This window comes from Ornithorhynchus anatinus, chromosome 3 (genome assembly GCF_004115215.2).
Source record: "Ornithorhynchus anatinus isolate Pmale09 chromosome 3, mOrnAna1.pri.v4, whole genome shotgun sequence".
In the NCBI taxonomy this organism is placed as follows: domain Eukaryota; kingdom Metazoa; phylum Chordata; class Mammalia; order Monotremata; family Ornithorhynchidae; genus Ornithorhynchus; species Ornithorhynchus anatinus.
The window spans coordinates 30,273,212-30,294,604 of record NC_041730.1 but is presented as its reverse complement, the minus strand read 5'-3'; the positions used below and the strand labels follow the sequence as shown (position 1 = coordinate 30,294,604).

Below are 21,393 nucleotides of genomic sequence, written 5' to 3'. Positions count from 1 at the left end.
GTAATCAAGTTGTCCCACTTGGGGCTGACAGCTTTAATTCAAATTTTTCAGAAGAGGTAACTGAGGCACAGAGAGGTGAAGTGGCTTGCCCGAGGTCACACAGCAGACAAGTGGCAGAGCTGGGATTAGAACCCACATCCTCTGACTCCCAAGCCCGTGCTTTTTCCACTAAGCTAAATACAGTGCCTGGCACATAGTAAGCTCTTAACAAATATCATTAAAAGCATAACAACATGAAGCTGAGAAAGAGCCTTCAAAGAGAAAAAGGAAAATGAGGTTAGTCTAACTGGGACCTGGTAGTTTTTCAGAGAGGAAGAAATGGCCCCCGGTGTCAAAGGCAGCTGAAGAGAAAATACTGGGGGTACTATGGCAAATCGAAAGTGGTGGCATTAGCATGCTTGCTGGAGCAGTTCACCTAAATTAAAACTATGGTAAAAACAAAGGACACTTTCATGTCCCAGATAAACTTTCCGAGGGACATTTTAAATATCAGGATTTGAGACCCAGCCAAATTCTTATTTCTACTGATTCTAGTGGCATTAGTAGCATTTTCTTAGAGCATTAAGGATTTCTATATATGTAAGACTATGTATATAATCTCAAAGAAAATTTGGGGGAGGAGAGAGTGTGTGTAATAGAGGAATACTGGACTATTCTATCTCATTCTAACTCCCAATCATTGACTACTCCAAGAATCTGTGTGTGTTTGTGAACTGTATCTGCAGAAAAGCCTGTCCTATATAGTGTAAGAATCTAGGTGTAAGATAACTGAATATGCGTGAAAGCAGATTGACCTAATGTTATGTCACATCTTGTGGTTTATTTGTTCTTCAGAAAAGAATTGACTATTTGACACAGACACACACACACACACACACACACACACACACACACACACACTCTAGGCTCTGCTGCCTTTGGAAGGAGCTGAGTGGCATAGGGTGTTGAGGTGAAATGTCATTCATTCATTAGATTCCCAGCTACTGGTCCCTGGGCATGTTCAGTATTTTACTGGCCCTTGCATTTGGGTATTTTAGACATAAGTTAAGACTTGGTGAGGAAAATAAGCAAAGCAAATAAAATCTCCAATGAAATAGAGTCTCCAAAGGTACTATGGTTCTGGACTCTCTTCTTACTGTGTGCCCTATCTTTTCAATTATGGATCGCCAAAGCTACCATTTTTAATGTTTCACTATTTGGCAATCAAAGGCACTTTATAGTCTTTAGAGTCTTTAACAAGGTTTTTGCTACCAAAATAAAATCCCCAAAGCTGGTCAACTTCCAGGTCTAAATTTTATTGTGACAATATGAAAATGGAGAAAAGTGAGGAGATGATGTGGGTATTGAAGACTAGGGCTAAGGACTCTAAACACTTACCTTTGACTGTTAATTATATTGTGGACCTATTGACCAAGTGTGCATGAAGCAAAAATCACATTTCCAATTCCTTCCCTCTACCCTGAAAAAAAAAAACTTAAACCTATATATTTCTTTAGGACATTGAGATGGGTTAGCCCCCATTTTCATTCCCACCAAAAAGGAATCGACAATCTCAACAGTTGTGCTGTGAAGTTTGGGGATTGGAGTGAAAGCCACTGGTTTTGACTGAAGAGGCTGAGATGTTTAACCAAATCATGGTGTTTCCCTGGGTGGGTTCCTATTGGCTCAGAAACCTGTCCAACTTTCAGCTGCTGCCATGGGAGCTATCTTCACCCTGCTACTGCTACATTAGGACTCTGAAGTCCACCAAGAATTTTCTGCATGGCAGTAGCAGGAGCAAACAGCAATCGAATGTGGAAGAATTCTGCAGGCAGAATTGCTTGTGGAGAGTTTCTTGGGCAGACACTTGGGTGGGAATGGAGGTTTGAGGCTGTAGACTAGAATTCTCACATTTGTGGGGTTCTCCCCCAAAGACAGTGGTTGAGTACTTTTTAGGTTTACCCCATTGCAGATCCAGGCTCCAGAAAGCTTAAAAATATACGAACCTCATCCTGTAATTTCTGTAATTTCTTCTTCATTAATAGAATCATCTGAATTCTCTACATAGTGTGTACCTTCAGGGAAAAAATGTGATCCTTAATTGATGACTATGAGGTTTAACTTACACTTCAAATAAAGCTCTACTTAATGACACTTTTTGGAAAATGCCATCTATACTTTCAATGAGACATGCTCCTGGTTACACCATTCATATTGTAATGATTAAAAGAATAATGGATTTATTTGTTACTTTCTGAAATGACAATTTAGGCATGTTTGAGATCCAGAGTCTGATGATGAACACTGTAGGGAAAATTAAGAATTTGAAAACTTTCTAAAGAAGTAAAAGTAAAAAGAGAATTAATGGTCTCCAGATTTCTCTTCTCTAGAGGTGATTTGTGATAGTGTAATTGTGTATATTGAATTTCAGTATCCTAGAAAATATTTCTTGAATGCCATCTGTGCAGACTGGAAGTCCATTTTTCAGAATAAACTGAAAACCTGAGATGTCATTATCAAAGCACATCTGCAACATTCAGATCAAAGATGATGGCTTCCTTCCAGGTGTAGAGTACTTCTATCCCTTAGTACAGTACTATGCACACAGTAAGTGCTCAATAAATAGCAAAACCTTCTTTCCTAGACTCCCAGCTCAAAATAGTGTGGAGACTAGGAGAGCTAAGGCTCTTGCCCTGTTATACTGCTCCCTGTGTGACCTTCCACAAAGCCTTCCACAAAGCCCTTAACCCCTCAGCATATTAGTTTCACCAACTTTAAAATGCAGACACTTGCTACTCACCTCTCTTGCGAATGCAGGAGGGTTGATGAGGTGAGAAATTAGGTACACTCAGTTCTGCCTTAATGTGTGTTTTCAATTTGAATTTTGTCTAGAACGCAATTAGGAATTAATGAATATTCTCCTAACAAAACCAGCCTCTTGGGGGTCGGCAAACAGCATTAATGAGGTAACTACTTTTGCACATGCACGGAATATCAGAATGGGTGAGATCTACAGCACGAGATTTCCTTAATGTGATGAATGGTGAAGATATAGCCCTTAGATTACAGGAGAACAGGGTGTTCTAGGATAATGTCTGTTGGAAAAGAAGATAAAGAAGCATTTGAAGTTTCATAGTCCTTTATAAAATCAGTCCTGTCCCTAGAAGGTAAGGATCTGGGCTCTTGGAAAGTGCCAGGGAAGGACCTGGGCAGTGCATTTTGGACTAGAATAGAACAGATGGGGATTTGCTTTAGGAAAGAAATGCAGTCAAGCAGTATAAAATGGAATTCTGGGTATCTGAGACATAATAAAGTAAATTATCCTTTGTCAGCCAAGCCTAGTGAATGACAAGGCATCCTCCTCTACAGTCTGGGAGGGCCGGTGAATAGACGTTTTTCTTTTCTTTTTACATTCAGTAAAAGTGTGTCATTAATTTCAAAGGCCATCTTGAAGATGGCGTTGCAAATTAGTCAATCAGTGATATTCACTGAGCATGTACTGTCGGCAGAACACTGTACTAAATGTTTGGGAGAGTAAATAAGACAAATTAGTAGTCACATTTCCTACTTTTAAAAGGCACTGATAACTTAGAGGGGGAGACAGTCATATAAATTATGGATAAATACATAAGTGCTGTGGGGCTGAGGGTGAGGGGAATATCAAGTGCTTAAAAAGTACAGATCCTAGTGCATGGGTGATGCAGAAGGGAAAGGGAGTAGGGGAAAAGAGAGCTTGGTCAGTGAAAGCCTTTTGGAGATATAATTTTAATAAGGCTTTTAAGAGTGGTGGTCTGTCATACATAGAAGGAGCTCCAGGTCAGACAGAGGACATGGGTAAGGGTCAGTGACGAGATAGGGGAGATCAAGGTACATTGAGTAAATTGGTGTTACAGGAGCAAAGTAGGAAGATTGGGTTGTGATAGGAAATCAGGGAAGTGAGGTAGAAGAAAATGAGCTGACTGAGTGCTTTACAGTAAAAACGGGAGTACAGTGAGTTGCAAACCCAAGTCTCTAACAAATGAAAACTCACCTTGTTTCCTGATTTGTAATGGAACTGAGGAATGTCTACTTCCCCACTAAAATAACAGATATTCACTAAATCCTTGCCAAAACCCTACCTGGGTCCCCTGAGCAACTTAGGAGGCTCACACTACCTGTTAACTAACAAGCCTACTACAGTGGCACAGGATGTTGTGTTATTTGGATAATACCAGCCTGGTGAATTAGAGCAACCAAAAACATTTAGTAAAAAGAAGGCATTTGTGATTCATTCAAACTGATAGGGTCTGGGCCAAACTGACATATTAATTCCCCCAAACTGAGGTGAACTGAATGCTCACAAAGTGAGTAAAACAACTTCTTTAAAAAAAATGCACTGTTGAAGAAAGCAACATTACCTAAGGACTAGACAATTGGACCTGGATTCAGAAGACCTGTGTTCAATTCCTGACATTGCCCTGTCTCACCTTGACCTTGGACAACCTGTGGGCTTGTTTCTTCAGCTGTGGAATGCAGTAAGAAAACCTATCCACTTTTAGTACAACTGATAATTACAAACTCAACGGGTTCATCACACAAGTCCTGAACTGGAAGACTTTCATCCATGATGATGATGGTATTCGTTAAGCGTTTATGATGTGCCAAGTATTGTTCTAAGCACTGAGCACTGTTCTATTCAGTCGTATTTATTGAGCCCTTACTGTGTCCAGAGCACTGTACTAATCTCTTGGGAGAGTACAGTACAACAACAGAGTCACATTCCCTGCCCACAATGAGCTTACAGTCTAGCGGGAAGACGGACATTAGTAGAAATCGCTATGTACATAAGTGCTGTGGGGCTGGGAGGAGAGATGAACAAAGGGAGCATATCAGAGTGACGCAGAAGGGAGTGGGAGAAGAGCAAAAGGGGGCTTAGTCAGGGAAGGTCTCTTGGAGGAGATGTGCCTTCAAAAAAGCTTGGAAGGAGTGGGAGAGTAACTCTGTCAGATTTAAGGAGAGAGGGCATTTCAGGCCAGAGGCAGATGTGGGTGAGGAGTTGGCGGCAAGATAGATGAGACCGAGGTAATATCGAGATTGATAAACAACTTCTCAAGTCACCTTTGCCGGGTATATATTGATCTTGGTTTATCCTGATCGAACTCTGACTGAAGCTGCTTGAAGCAATTTACAGATGTAAGATTTACATTTACCTGAAGATTTACGTTTACCTTTTCAACTTCCCCTTCAGTTGAAACTCTAACATGACAAGAGAGACAGAGGCCCTAATTCAAGTCCCGCTCAGCCCCTCCAGCAGGTCACCTTCACTGACTGCATTTGTATTGCATGGAGAGATGTTAAAAGCAGTAAAATAAATGAACACATTGTGCATCCCTAATCCAAAAGGAGAACACTCTGTCTTTCAAGACCTTAGGACAACTAGTCCTACCTGTTCAGAACCCAGTACATTCTGTTTGTTAGAGGGATGAAAAGAAACAGCCTTACACCAATGTCTCATCAGAATAAATGCCATTTCAGGTTAATTATTTCTAGGTACTACCGAATTCTAACCCTGTTCAAAAATGCACTTCCAATATATTCTTTGGGGCAAGACATGAAAGAGGTTATTGTGTGCAGTGAATGAGTACTGGTGACATTTGCCAAGTATGGCATAATTGCTTATAAACTTATAAGGGAAGTTTTGTACATTGTGTGCATACACATATTTTCTCATTTTATAAGACAATCTATTTACATTAGCTATTTACTCAGAGGTACTGTTACCGAAGCAGGAATTTTAGCCATTAAATAAAATATCATATCAGCCTAAGTTGACACAATGTCTATAAAGCATAAACTTTAGCCCACAAATATGTAATTCTCATCTGGCATTAACTGGCTCTTTCATGTCCAGAAAGATCTTCAAAGTTAATTTGTCTTCTTTCTTTCTGTGAAAACATTAAGAGAGTCTGTAGAAATAAAGCTTGAACGTAGTCATGGGTTTGAAGCTCCTCCTCTAGACTCTAAGCTCTTTATGGGCAGAGAATGTGTACCAATTTTGTTGTTACGTGCTCTCCCAAGCACTTAATACAGTGCTCTGCACACAGTAAGTACTGAATAAATATCTTTGATTGGGAAAAGAAATGTTTAAAGCGACAAGCTGGCCAAATTAAGTGAACACCAGTCAGTCAATCATATTTACTGAGTGCTTACTGTATGCAGAGCATTGTACTAACTCTTTGGAAGAGTAAACTATAACAATAAACGGACACATTCCCTGCCCACACAACCTTTTACAGCTGTGTGGGTGCTGGTTTCCTCCACTAAACCTAATGGGGACTTTTTGCCTCGTGCTGGATTTACATTGTCCACATCTTTAAACTGTTTTTCTCCCAATATGTCTCTGCTTCTGCCTGCCATCAGTACTGCTGCTTCCCACCTGTTTCTTCTCTTGAAGCCTCAATAATAAGCCTAACATTCCTGGAGCAGTCTTGCCAAAGGAACTCCTCCCTTGGTTCCAAGACCAACCTGTTTTCTGAGATGATCTGAGTTTTATTAGCAGCCATTTTGGGGGCAGGGCTGCTTTAACCACTAAGTAAATGGGGACAGCTGTTCTGAGCCTTAATGGTCAAAGAAGCCCATGTTGGCTATTCTGCTTCAGCATTTGCCTTACGTGTGACCCATCTTGGACTAAAACGTGCACCAGAAGTCTCGGGAAGGGGAGTGAGTCACTGGAAACTAGGGTGTGTGACACTTCCAGAGAATAGCCTGGAGAAACTCACCAGAATTGCTCTGCCTTGGGTCTTTAAAAGCGCTCCTTGAGCCCGTAATAAATATGTATCATTTTTCTTTTTAGGAGCTGAGCACTGAACTCTATTGCAGTGTACCAAGCGCTTAGCATAGTGCTCTACCCACAGTAAGTGCTCAGTAAATACCACTGATTAATCTCTGTAGTTGTGGCATTAGTTTCTCTATGATTTCAGTATTTCTACTTGCTAGGTATGTCAGTCCTCTACATATTTAGCTTTTTCCTTTAACCTATGGCACTTATCAACTGTTGACTTATGTATCAAACACTGGTCTAAATACTGGGATAGATGCAAGTTAATTAGGTTAGAAACAGTCCCTGTCCCACATGGGGCTCACAGTTTTAGTAGGAGGGAGAGTAGGAGAACTGATGCACAGAGAACTTAATATTAAGTTTATCTTTAGCATCTCTGTGCCTCAGTTTTCCTATCTAATGAAATGGAAATAATAGTTCCTGCCCTTAAGAGCCCCGTGGAGTTTTTATGGGAACAAATGAGATGGCCACTATGAGAGTGCTATAAGCTTTCGAAACACTAAGTAGTTATAAGCAGTAAGTAAAATCAGCAAATTCCACTCATGGAGTGTTTTCCCCTATCATTGACAGATCCTGCAGGTAGCTAGTAGATAGCTGTTGCTTGATAATTAGGCTTCATGACTTTGTCTCCAAAGGACCAGGTATTTTGGGGATTTTTGACCTGTGCAAGGAGAAATCCATGCTTTTGGTGTCAAATATTAGCAAATATTAGCATATATTAGCAAATATGACCCTGTTGTCAGCCTTACTCTCAATTCATGAGGCTTTCCCACCCCAAGTCCCTGCCTCCCCTTCCATACCCCTGCACCACCACTTTAGAGGGAGTTTCAGGGCAATCTTCAGAGGCCCTTAGTGGATAAGCTACATTTGATTATCTTATGGGAGTCTCTGAGCACCCTTATTTGATCCAACCCGTTGAAGGGGTTGATTTAAGGCATATTCATGAGCAGCATTCTCTGATTCAATTGTATTTATTGAGTGCTTAGTGTGTGCAAAGTACTGTACTAAGTGTTTGAGAGAGTACAATGCAACAGTAGACTGTAATAGTGAATTTACAGTATAGAGGGGGAGACAGACATCAATACAAATAAATAAATTACAAATATTTACATAAATGCTGTGGGGCTGGGAGGGCGGAAGAGCAAAGGAAGCAGATCAGGGTGATGCAGAAGGAAATGGGAGATGAGGAAAGGTGGGACTTAATCTGGGAAGGCCTTGTGGACAAGATATGCCTTCAATACGGCTTTGAAGGTGGGTTGAGTAATTATCGGCCAAATTTGAGGAGGGAGGGCGTTCCAGGTCAGAGGCAGGATGTGGCCTAGGGGTCAGCGGAGAGATAGGTGAGATCAAGGCACATTGAGAAGGTTTAGCGCTAGAGGAGTGAAGTGTGTGATCTGGGTTGTAGAAGGAGAGAAGCAAGGTGAAGTAGAAGGGGCCAAGGTGGTGGAGTGCTTTAAGGCCAATGGTGAAGAGTTTTTGTTTAATTCAGAGGTGCATAAGCACCCACTGGAGTTTTCTGAGGAGCGGGGTAACATGTCCTGAATGTTTTTGTAAAAAAATGATCTGGGCAGCAGAACGAAGTATGCATTAGAGTGGGAAGATTGGTACCTGCAGACAGGAACTGAATGATTGGAGGATCTGCCAGGCTTCTGACACAGTTAAATCAATAGTGGGAACCAGACACTGTGCATATGTGAACCTTACAGTCCCCAAACATAAGGGCTCCTGCTGGATTATGTAGGCACCATTCCCCTCTGGGGGACAGAGAGAAAAAGACGGGGGCTCCAAAAGGGTTGTGTCAGAGGAGATGGGGGCAGAGAGGCTGTTCCAGGAGAGGTGGGAGTCAGGCTCACCTAATAACCATCCTCCCTGTAAGGCATTGTCTTAGAATTTTGGAAGGGGGTATAAAGGTGTGAGTATGTACATATGCAGGTATATGGCACTGTTTGCTTCAAAAAGTCAAGTTGTAAATAGAAGTGCCATAAATAGGAACAAATTTTCCCATGAAAAAGCTATAAATAAGACTTTCATTTCCAGATAACATATCCTTTACAACCAGAAACAGACACCACTTGATTTTCTCTTATCATGGATTAGTATGAGCAAGTAAAATTATAGTGAATTTCAGCAGCACAAGTTTGAAGTAGGAATATACTGTGAAACTGCTATCTATGCTGTGGGACTTAGTTTTTAAATGGAGGATTTGCTACATACATTCTATGCTTACATACGTGCATGTTTATTTACATGTGTAGATTTATTTGGCCTTATTTAAAATTTTTCTTAATATTTGTATTCTGGTTTTGTTGTTAAATCATTGTGTTTTTGCTCAGTGTAATGGTTATATCTTTTGTGTGTCCATTTTCAATTTGTCCTTTTTTAGATTGTGAATCTCATGAGGACAAAGGAGTAGGTCTGAATTATCATTGTACTTTTCTCCAGTGCTTTGCATGTTGTGAGACTTTAGAAATATCACCATGATCATCATCATTATAATTCAAGTCTTGGAACACCTAACATGGCAAGCTTCTTCTAACTGTGCCGATCATTTCCCTTTGAATGTTCCCAGACATTTGCAGACAATTGGTTGGTTGTTAAGTTAGCCAAATTGTACAACCTGGATAAATGGAATGCCAATATGCTTTAGCAGAGCCTAAATATTTAGCTTCTACAATCCTGTAGAGGAGATCATGTTTTATTGGCTTGATTCTATTATCTTATGACTCCCCTGACCTCAAGATTAGGATAGATTTGTTACCTTCTTGTGGGCAGGGAATGATTCTGTTATATTGTTGTGTTGTAGTCTCCCAAGCACTTGGTATAATGCCCTGCACACAGTAAGCCCTCAATAAATATGATTGATTGGTTCTTATTAGCTGTCTATAGGTATACAGCTAGGTATATAGGTCTATAGCTGTCTGCAAAATCATTAGGAAGGAATTATCAACTTTGGAAGAGAGAAACTTTCAAAATGGAGGGAAAACCAGATGATTTTTACCAGGATTTATTATTCAATAAAATATGACAGAATAAATTGAAAGAAAAGTTGTGATGAATGGCATAATGTTGGCACATATCACAGAAATTTCTTCTGCCAAGTGAGATTGATGTCAGTTTGTTGGCATGACACTGGGCTCTCAATAATGTTTTAGAACGCTGATAGGCTCTTTCCGTTTATCTGTCAGAAATGAGATCAGTGTTTTTCTAACCTTCTCTGGCTGGGCTCAGATTGTCATGTACATTCCAGTTGCCTTCTGTGCTTTTTTTGCCCTGGTGTTCTGGGTCTGTTTCTCTCCTTTTCCTTCTAGCTTCCTTGACTCTTTTGAATGTTCTTTTTGCTTTCAATATTTTACTTTTTTTTCCCATTTTCTTCTCATTGGTATTTGACCTTTCCAGTGGGATCCGGATTAAACTTTTTTTAGATGTTTTATCATGAAAAAGGGACTAGTGAAGAGCTGGTGCAGAGACTTATTTACAATAGTGCAGACCCAGGAAGGTCGGTAGGAAATTTCAAGAAAGTAGCTGAACTGAATATGACTTTATACTTGTTCAATCAACACCTGCAGATGTAGCAATGAGTCCTCTTAGTTGATTCTTAATAGTTTGCAACAATTGAAACTTGAGAAGATGATCTTTGTAGTTTAGTGTGCTCCATGAGAAGCAGCATGACCTAGTGGGAAGCTCATCAACCTGGAAGACCGGAAACCTGGGTTCTACTTCTGGTTCTGCCATTTGCCTACTGGGTGACCTTGGGTGAGTCACTTAACTTCTCTGTGCCTTTGTTTTGTCATCTATAAAAATGGGGATAAGATACCTGATTCCACCTTACACTGTGAGCCCCATATAGGACAGGGCCTGTGTCTGATATGATTATCTTGAATTATCCCAGCACTTAGGGTGCTTGGCATACAGTAGGTATCTAGTAAATACCACTTATTATCATCATCATCAAGATGATAATTCAAGAACCACACATGCATTAACATATATATACACATATATATGCATATACTATATTTATATATGTATATATATGCACACACATATATTATGGTATTTAAGTGCTTACTATGTGCCAGGCATTGTTCTAAGTGCTGGGGTAAATATAAGATAATTGGGTTGGACAACATAGAGCTCACAGTCTTAATCCCAATTTTACAGATGAAGGAACTGAGGCACAGAGAAGTAAAGTGACTTGCCCAAGGGCACACAGCAGACAAGTGGCAGAGCCAGGATTAGAACCTATGACCTTCTGACTTCTAGGCCCATTCTCTATCCCCTAGGCCATACTGCTTCTCTAAATAATGGTATTTGTTAAGCACTTACTATGAGCCAGGCACTGTTCTAAGCACTGGGATGGATACAAGATAATCAGGTTGGACACAGTCCCTATCTCACATAGGGCTCAGATCTTAATCCCCATTTTACAGATGAGGTAACTGAGGCCTAGAGAAGTTAAAAGACTTGCCCAAGGACACATAGCAGACAAGTAGTGGATCTGGGATTAGAACCCATGACCTTCTGACTCCCAAGCCCGTGCTCTAAATACTAGGCTATGCTGATTCTCATTTTTATATCTTCTTGAACATGCCTATGTAGGTTGTGAAGTATATTCAATTTCTCATTTTGCTTCCTTTGATCAATCAATGCTTACTGTGTGTTGAGCACCTTATTAGGTGCTTGGGAGAGTGCAAATCAGAAGTTAGTAGGTACATTCCCCGCCCATAAAGAGCTTATAGTCTAGAGAAGGAACTTCAAACCAGCCACGACCATGTTCAAGCTCAGTTTCTACAGACTATGTCTTAATGTTTGCACAGAAACAGAGAGAAGACAAATTAGTTTGAGGATATTTCTGGGTATGAAAGAAAGAGTTTATACCAGATGAGGATTGCCTCTTTGTAGACTAAAGCTTGTGTCTATAGACACCGGGTCATTTTAGACTTACATAATATTTTATTTAATGGCTAAATAAAACAGTAGACATGTTCCCTGCCCACAAGAAGCTCACAGTGAAGAAGGACTCTATATATTACAAGCAAAACCCAAACAATAGTTAATTGGGTAGCGGCATTACTACTATCTAGGAAACTACCTCAAGTAGTACATAATTATCCAGATAACTGTAGCTTCATATAAGCACTCTAAAGTTTAATAAATACCTAGAACCTAAAATCATAAAATAACGGTTAGCATGGATCTAACTCTAAGCAATTTCCTAGTCCCTTTTTCATAGGTGTGATTTGTTTTCTGTACAAAGGGAGGCATTCTCTAGGCAAGTGAATGTTCAGTGCCTTTAATGAATGGGAATGGTGCCCCTTGCTGACTTAAGATGAAATACACCGAAAATTGAGGCAGAACAGAGGCCCTACTGCTGTCATCAAAATTCCACCTGAGGTATGGTCCATGTGGAAATTGTGTGGGTGTTTTTGCCGAGCAGCCTGGCAGTATACCCCTGATCTTTAATTTGGTAGCTTCTCAACTCATCCTTTATCTCCTTCTTGTCATCTAATCACAGCCATTGATTAGAATCTCTCACACCAGAAGCATGAGGCAAAATCTTCACCAGTAATGGCCCTCAAGCCCAGTCTGAAAAATTTGGTTGTAGAGGACACAGCTGGCTGACAATGCAAAAAGGACTCTCTTGGCAGATGGCACGGTGGTTAATTAATCTTTAGACAGCAGAGGCACCACTGAAATTCAATCTGCTGGTATCTTACGGTCCACATTATAAAATGGGGTCAGAACAAATGGGCTCTTATCATGTTTCTTCTATTCCGGGGTCTATTTTTAACCTGAACAGCCAGGAGAAGGATACTGTTGCTGGCCCATTTTAGGATATTGAAGGGTGGAAGAGCAAAGGTAAGGCAAGTTCCTGCTGCAACACCCACGACTCAGTATCATAATTAACAATGCAAATTCAGGGGAGTGTCAACGGATTTATCAGGGACTTGGCCTGTCAAACCATCCGCCTCGGTTCACCATCATTCACTGCATCTGTGGCTAGTCCCAGGGATGAATTGATTTCATGTGCAAACTGAGCTCCGTTAATACTCAGGAATCACTCTGGCTTATTTCTTAATTTTATGATCTCAGGGTGTGTGCTAATTAGATCATTATCTTCATCTCCCCTTTCTCTCTGCTATTTGTGTTTCTTTTTCTTTACCCATCAGCTATCTTCCATTTTTTTTAGTCATCTTTGTTAAGCACTTACTATGTGCAAGACACTATATTAGGCGAGGGGATAGATACAACCTAATCAAGTTGGACGTAGTCTATGTCCTACAAGGAGCGCACAGCTTTAATCCCCATTTTACAGATGAGGTAACTAAGTCACAGAAAAGTAAAGCGATTTGCCCAAGATCACATGGCAGACAAGTGGTGGAGCTGGGATTAGAACCCAGGTCCTTCTGACTCACAGGCCTATGCTCTACCCACAAGGCCATGCTGCTTCTCTATTTGTTTCATTCTCATCTACTGGCTGAATGACACCTGATGGTGTTAGGAATTTCAGAGAAAGGAAAATACTCAGCCCTTAGCCTGATCCAAATCAAAATCCCAAGAGGTCAAAAAACACTGTGTAGATATTCAGAACAAACTTCACAGTTAACCATATTCTCCTATTACTGGAAAGATAGATCAGGACAGTAGGGCTCAATGGAGTGGGCAGGGCCCATGCAAGTGAATGTCACTAAGCAAACTCCTTTGCTTATTTTGGATGTATTCATTATTCGAATCACACCCTGGATTTAATCAACATTTGGACAGAAATATCCCTGTCTGCCACTGAAAGTTCACTGCAGCTTTTATCTTCCTCCCCTCAGCCCCCTTTTCTTTTTCTTCACCTTTCTCTCCTGTCTCACTGACATTTATAGTTTTCTTTTCAGCTAACTCACTTTTCATCATCTGAAGAGCCAGAAGGGCTGCTATTTGACTTTGTTTGCTTTCTTAAAACCCATCTTAAATGTGCTCTAGGGCTCTTGGTGGGGGGTGGGGGTGAAGTAAAAATAACTTGAATGACCTCCAGCATCCACTGCACCCTTGAGAAACTTTCAGTTGATTTTTGGACTTATCCCTTGTGGGGATGGTATGCTGGCATCTGCTTTTGTGGGCCACACAGACGACTACATTCTTCCCCACACACAGTTTTTCCAAGTGGCTTCTGAATGGTGTCTATCCCAGGACAGTTTCTTCAGAAGCAGAAAAGGCATAGACCAAGCGGAAGCTTCCCTTTTTTCGCTGAATGCATCACTACCAGCTGTGAATGAGTTCTGTTTCTCAATCAAAGCCCATCCCAAGGGGATACCACGACACCTTTTCTGGCTGTTGATTGTTTTTGGTCTCCTAACTCTAGAATCTCACTCCTTTCTGTGGGTGCTAGGTAGGTTCAATAAGCATCATTTCAAATATAGTCTATCTCACAAAGTCTCCCAGACAAATGGAATTCCAATCTGACTTGTAAGTCTGTGAAGCACTTAAATGTTGCCTTCCTACTTGCTCATTGGAATTCAGTGGGATTTAAGGTATGGGAGTTCAATCAATAGTTGTTGACTGAATTCCATGAAGCAAGTAGGAGTCCAGCACTTAACTTCTTTCCAGACCCTCTTGAGCAACTCCCTTCTCTCTGGAGCTTAGTCTCTACCTGGGGAATGCTGGATGAATGAGTCAGTGATCAAAGAGCACCTGCTTATTATACATAGTTCCCTCTTATTCAGAGATAGCTCTGCAGATGTTATTTTTCATGCTAGACAACCAACCATCCCCAGGATTTATTCTTAGGTTGTTTAGAGAAGCAGCGTGGCTCAGTGGAAAGAGCTCAGGCTTGGGAGTCAGAGGTCATGGGTTTGAATCCCATCTTTGCCACTTGTCAGCTGGGTGACTTTGGGCAAGTCACTTCACTTTTCTGTGCCTCAGTGACCTCATCTGGAAAATGGGGGTTAAAACTGTGAGCCCCATGTGGGACAACCTGATGACCTTTTATCCCCCCAGTGCTTAGAACAGTGCTTGGCACATAGGAGGCACTTAACAAATGCCATCATTATTATTATTTACAGCGGAGACAGCTAAAAGTTACATTGTCTAGTCCCTTACCTGCATGCCTGGGGCCCAGAAGAATACAAGATGATAATAATAATAATAATGATATTTGTTAAGTGCTTACTATATGCCAGGCACTGTTCTAAGCACAGGGATGGATACAGTACAAACAAATGTACTGAAAACAATGAAAACAATGGTTGGGGGGTTCTGATGCCCAGAACTCTGTGGCTCCCTCTCCCACTAGCTAGGTATATTATCCAGCAGAATCTCTAACTCCTGATTCTAAATCCTGGCATGCAGTTTTGAATAGTTCCACAAAACATTTCTCTTCTCCTAATCTGACTAGGAACCTCTCAGGATCACACCTGGAGAGTTTCCAGTACTCTACCAGTCTCGACTATGGGAGGGAGAGTCAAGCAGAGGCATATCCACTCCATTCTTAGCTTGGGCAGTGGCTAGTGAGTGGAAGGCAATCTGCTACAAGTCAGAAGTCACCTGTGCCGGGCAGCAGCGGCACGGGAGAGAGTCGAGGGCAGAGACTCAGGTTTACTGCGCGGAAGGAGGCAATGGTAAACCGCTTCCGTATTTTTACCAAGAAAACTCTATGGCTACACTACCAGAACAATTGCAAATAGAGGTGAGGCGTTCTGGGAGAAATGTGTCCATGGCGTCACTATGGGTTGGACATAACTTGACAGCATAAAACAACAGCAATCTGACTAGGGCATTTCTCCTTCCTAATACCAGCAGCTTCTGATTTTCACATATAATCCCAATGAACAGTGTTGCCAATTGGATAGAGCACAAGCCTAGGAGTCTGAAAGACCCAGGTTCTAATCCTGACTCTGCAACTTGCCTGCCATATGACCGTGGGCAAATTTTTTTAACTTTTCTGAGCCTCAGTTACCTCATCTGTAAAATGGGGATTAAGACTGTGAGCCCTATATGGAACATGAACTGTGTCCAACCTGATAAATTTGTTTCTATCCCAGCATTGTTTATTGTGGTAAAGTACTCTCCCAAGCACTTAGTACAGTTCTCTGCACACGGTAAATGCTCAGTAAATACGATTGAGTGAATGAATGAAGCAAGGCCTGGCATAGTAAACGCTTAGCAAATAGTTTTAAAAAATGAACAGGGGTAAATGAGGGCTTGAAACTACAGGGAGACCTTTGAAATGAAAGGAAGAATTGGTCAGAAATGCAAATCAGAGTTGGGGTAGTTGTGCTGGAGTAGGGAAGGAATGAATCTACTGTGTATAGGTGATATGGGGAGTTGCAGAAACAGAAAAGGATTAAGGCCTCACTTCTAAGAAGAGGGAGTAAATGTGCCAATTAAACATAAAGGTCAAGATGTGAAGCATGGAAGAAATTTGAGTGAATATTAGCTCATAATCACATACGTATTTTACAGAGATCTACAAAAGTGCTAGGTGGTAGCTGGAGTGACTAGATTCAAGCAGTTAATCTGGGAAGACTTCATGAAGGAGTGGAGGATCATCACCTCCCTGCTCCTCCCGGCTCCATGGGTGCTTATATCCTCTCTTGGGTGCACAGATGAAATGAGTGCCAGGGAGACAATGGACTCTTGTCCTAGCAAAGCTCAATTTGATTGAAGCCTAAACCCCCTGTGGTTGGGCAGTGACTAAATTCCAAACTGGTTCACAGGGATTTAAGTGAAGTTATCATTGTTGAATTCTAGTGGGCAGTACTTTCTCTAGAGGCTCTAGTATTGTGCTACTAAATCAACCCCTCCTTTATTTACATATCACTGGAGTGAAATACACCTACTCTGATTGTGAAATGCCTGCATTGTTTTTGGCTAGCTCCCATTTAGGTGTAGTCTGGAATTCTTAATTCTGAGGGGTTGAGAAGAGTTTCATAAGCCACTTCCACCCTTAGGTTATGGCCCCAAGTAAAACTATGACCCAAGAAAAAAAAATGAATTCCATCAGGTGAAGTGAGCAATTAACCATGTGGACTGCTTTTTATTGTGTAAATTGGTTTGCAGGTACTGTAAAGCTAAACTTGCAATAACCCTTATTAAGTCTTTCTGGGTAGTAACTTAACGATGAGGAGTGTGTTCCAGTGCTGCAGAACACAACACGTTTGTCGTTAAGGCATTATTGGGAAAGAGTCACTGCATGAAGAAGCAGTTTTCACAGGCTCAATTACCTGATGTTTTGGGCTGGGTTCAGAGGTGGAATCTTGGTTTTTCCCTACACCTCCCCAAGGACTTGGCTATGCAAATCTCTCAGTGTTGAAGCAACACTTGGTCTGGAAAGTAATGCCTTGTCTAAATGTTTGCCGCTGCTATTAAGTCTTCTAGACTCTGAGCCCATTGCTGGGTAGGGATTGTCTCTGTTGCCGAATTGTACTTTCCAAGTGCTCAGTCCAGTGCTCTGCACACAGTAAGTGCTCAATAAATACGATTGAATAATAGCACCTTTTCCCCTCCACCTCCGCAGCCTCTGGGGGTGGGATGGACAGCAATCGATCAATCAGTGTCATTTATTGAGTGCTTACTGAGTGCAAAGAACAGTACTAAGCCCTTGGAGAGGACAGTATGATTGTTTGCAGACATTACCCAGGCCCACAAGGGGCTCACAGTTTAGTGGGGGAGACAAACATTAAAATAAAGTGGCAAAGTATATGAATACATACATACATACATAGGTGATGCATAGGGAAGGGTAGATAGGGTGGGTAAATGAGAGGTTAATCAGAGAAGATTTAGTAGGTCTTTGAAGTTAGTGAAAGTGGTGGTCTGTCAGAGGAAGGAAGTTCTGGGCCAGAGGGAAGGTGTAAGCATTAATCTCAGCACTAAAAGAGATGAGATTGAGATACAGTGAGTAAATTAGCATTAGAGGAGCAAACTGCGTGGGTTGGGTTGTAGTGAGGTTAGATAGGCAGGGGAGAACTGATTGAGTGGCTTAAAGCAATGGTATGGAATTTCTGTTTGATGTGGAGATGGATAGACTACCACTGGAAGTTTCTGAGTAGAGAGATATGTGTAGAATGATTTTTTTTTTCAAGAAAACTGATCTGGGTATTAGAGTGAAGCATGGATTGGACAGGACTAGAGACGGGATAAAACTAGGGCTTGGACCACTGGGATAACCACAGAATGCAAATATCACTATCAAGGGTAAATAAGTAATATTTAAAATTAATTAGGAAATTAATTTTCTATTATCAATTAGAAAAACACAGGAAATCCTGATCCTTAAAGAGTGGGTTTTAATAGAATTGCCCTCCAGTTTGAAGATGATGCTACTGATGGTGAGATTGTAATGAGCTAGGTAATAGTGGCAAGGAGTTTGATACCTGTTCTTATGGATTCTATAAAACACACCAATTGAGGCAGAACAAGTTTTACTGAACCCATAATATGACTGGATATTTAGAAGTCTCTGCTTATTAGTTCAAGGACCATCTTGGACCCTACTTCTCCATCCTATGCAATATTTCCATCCCACTCTCAATATTTCTCACTCACTGATTATGGGTCTCTCTCATCCACCCATTCATTTACCGTCTCCTAAATTCTTCTCTTCTCTCCCACTGCTTTCTCTGATTCTGCTTCCCCTCTCCCTTCCTTTCCTTGTCCCCCTCTTCTTCCTTCATTATTGTGCCCTATGACCATTTTCCCTGTTCTGTTCTTTCCTAAATTTCCTCTTGTCCAGTGTCTGTATTCTTTTGGGACTCTTTTTGCCTTCTTTGTTCTTTCCTCCCGAATTTTCTTTCCCATTTGTATTCCCTATCCTGTTCAATCCTCTTCTTTCCCTATTACCTTCCCTTTATCTTTTCCCCCCATTTCCCTTCCACCTTTAACAGCCCCTGATAATACTCTGCACTAGATTCTAAGGTCCTTGAGGACAGGGATCACGATTACCAACTCTACTGTGCTCTACGAGCACTCAGTACAGTATCACTTAGCATGCCAAGCAGTAGACGCTCAGTAAATGCCACTGGTTGATCGATTGCTCTCTGGGTTGGGAACCGGCTGATGAGATTCAGCCTGGTTACGGCACGGCTCAGTGCGGGAGAATGGGGACTTCGGCTTGAGCTGTTACAGCTGGGGTGGGGTTACAGCTGGGGTGTCCTGGGGCTGAAGTTGAATGGCCTGTCCTGAAGAGATCCCTCTCCCTCCCACTCTTGCTTTCTTGGCTGCCTGTCTTACACTAAGGAGCGGCCAGAGGCTCAAGAATAAATGTCACAGCGCATTAGCAACAAGGGGCGGAGTTGGCAGTTGCTCCCCTTTTGCTGACAGCGCAAAACCTGCCGCTGCTCTGCAGCAGCCCCTGCTGGGACAACGGAACCCAAACCAGTCAGTTATACTTATTGAGCGCTTACTTTGTGCGGAACACTGTACTAAGCACTGGAGAGAGTACAATATAACAATAAACAGACACATTCTCTGCCCACAACGAGTTTACAGTCTAGAGGGGAGACAGACATTAATATAAAAAGTAAGAGAAGCAGCGTGGCTCAGTGGAAAGAGCACGGGTTTGGGAGTCAGAAGTCATGGGTTCTAATCCCGGCTCCGCCACTTGTCAGCTCTGTGACTTTAGGCAAGTCACTTGACTTCTCTATGCCTCAGTTACCTCATCTGTAAAATGGGGACTAAGACTCTGAACCCCACGTGGGACAACCTGATTACCTTGTATCCCTCCCAGCACTTAGAACAAGCTCTTAACAAATGCCATTGTTGTTATTATCATAAATGACAGATATAGGCATAGGTGCTATGGGGTTGGGAGGGGAGATAAATAAAGGGAGCAAGTCAGGATGACGCAGAAGGGAGTGGGAGAAGAGGAAAGGGGGGTTTAGGGAAGGCCTCTCGAAGGAGGTGTGACCAATAAATTTTGAAGGGGGTGAGAGTAATTGTCTATCCTGTTCACCAGCCCTCACCCCCTCAAACTAGGGCTGGGTGGGTAATGAATGTCCCTATTACCCCCTACTGAGTCAGCACTCATATTGGCAACCAATGTGTAGCCTGAAACTCAGACTTTTTGCAACAAGGAGAAATGCTTATAAAGGGAGAGAGGAAAGTTTAAATCTGCCTTTGGCTCTGATTCCATCTGAAAGGAGGTTAGGCACTGTTTTGAAGAATCTTTGAGCGAGGCCAGATCTGATATGGGTTTTTCCTCCTTTGTAAATGGGGGGAGGGCGGATGTCTGTCAATATCGCTAAACTGTCCACCTAAATCAGGGGTTAAAGTTGCTAACAGGTGTCCTTGAAAGGAAACAACATCAAACCGGTCTTTTTGGGGTCCGTTGACACTTCCCTGAAATAACCAATTTTAAGCCGTGGCGCCAGCCCAGAATTCTGAGACCAGGAAGGAGCCTGAGTCTTCTGCTCCTGATCAGCAATAAGTGAAGAGAGAAACCAAGTAAGATGCTCTGTGAAATTTGGAAAATGACCACAGGTGGAGGGACAGTGCCACCAAGACTGGGCTAGGGATAAACTCAGTTTTCAAATCCTGCCCTCTTGGATACTGAAACTGGGAGATAAAATTATGAAATTCCTGTCTGGGGTAAATTTTGGTTAAAGCCTTGGGTGCTATTTAGCAGCATCATTTTGACACAAAAAAGTTTCCACCACTAGCCTTAAATAAATCTAAGCTCACATGTCTGAAAGAAAATAAAGAGAATGATTTTTATATATATAATTTTAGAATTTGACTTTCAGCTTTGTAATTTTTGGTGAACATTATAACCTAGCCATGCTAAGGGGTTTATTCCCCCAGGGTCTGTAAGTAGCTTTTAAATTAATTAATGTATTTTTGAATGGTACTTGTTAAGCATGTACTATGTACCAGTCACTGTATTAAGCCCTGGGGTAAATACTAGATAATCATGTTGGACACAGTCCTTATCCCACATGGCCACAGTCTAAATCAGAGGGAGGAGGATTTAATCCCCACTTTATAGATGAGGTCACTGAGGTATAGAAAAGTTAAGTGACTTGCTTAAAGTCACACAGCAGACAAGTGGCAGAGCTGGGATTAGGACCCAGGTCTTCTGACTCCCAGGCCTGTGCTCTTTTCACTAGGCCACACTGCTACTTAGGCCATGTTGGTGAAAGACCCACACATTAAGATCATTATGGGCAGGGAACATGTGTGCTAATTCTGTTGTACTCTCCCAAACACTTGGTACAGTGCTCTGTACTCTGTAATCACTCAGTAAATACCATTGATTGATTCGTTACAAAGAGTTGAGACTGTACCCTTCCAAGGACAATTAATAAGAAAAATCAAGCATCAGAATGCATTCCACTTGATGATGGTCATGCCTCATAATTAGCAAAAACTGCCCATTTACTCTGAAATATTCTCTATGCCAGGAGACAACTCCTCCCCTAAATGTTTAAGCGACTTCTTGTTGAGCTGGTTTCTGAGGATTATGCTCAGTGTAACTTCATCTTCCCCAGGTGTGAGACACTTATGCATACAGTAACACGATCCTATATAGTCAGGAAAAAACAGTATGTCTTTGTATGAGCTGTCAGACAGATTTGAAACTCTGAAACATTACCTCACCTAAAGGCAATCAT

General features: G+C 41.6%; 1 non-coding gene across 1 annotated transcript; it reads left to right on the top strand.

Moving 5' to 3' along the window:
- Positions 1-15,180: 15,180 nt before the first annotated feature.
- LOC114810564 lies at positions 15,181-15,318 on the top strand. Its single transcript, XR_003758259.1, has one exon. It is a non-coding gene; the product is annotated as a small nucleolar RNA SNORA7 (small nucleolar RNA).
- Positions 15,319-21,393: the final 6,075 nt, after the last annotated feature.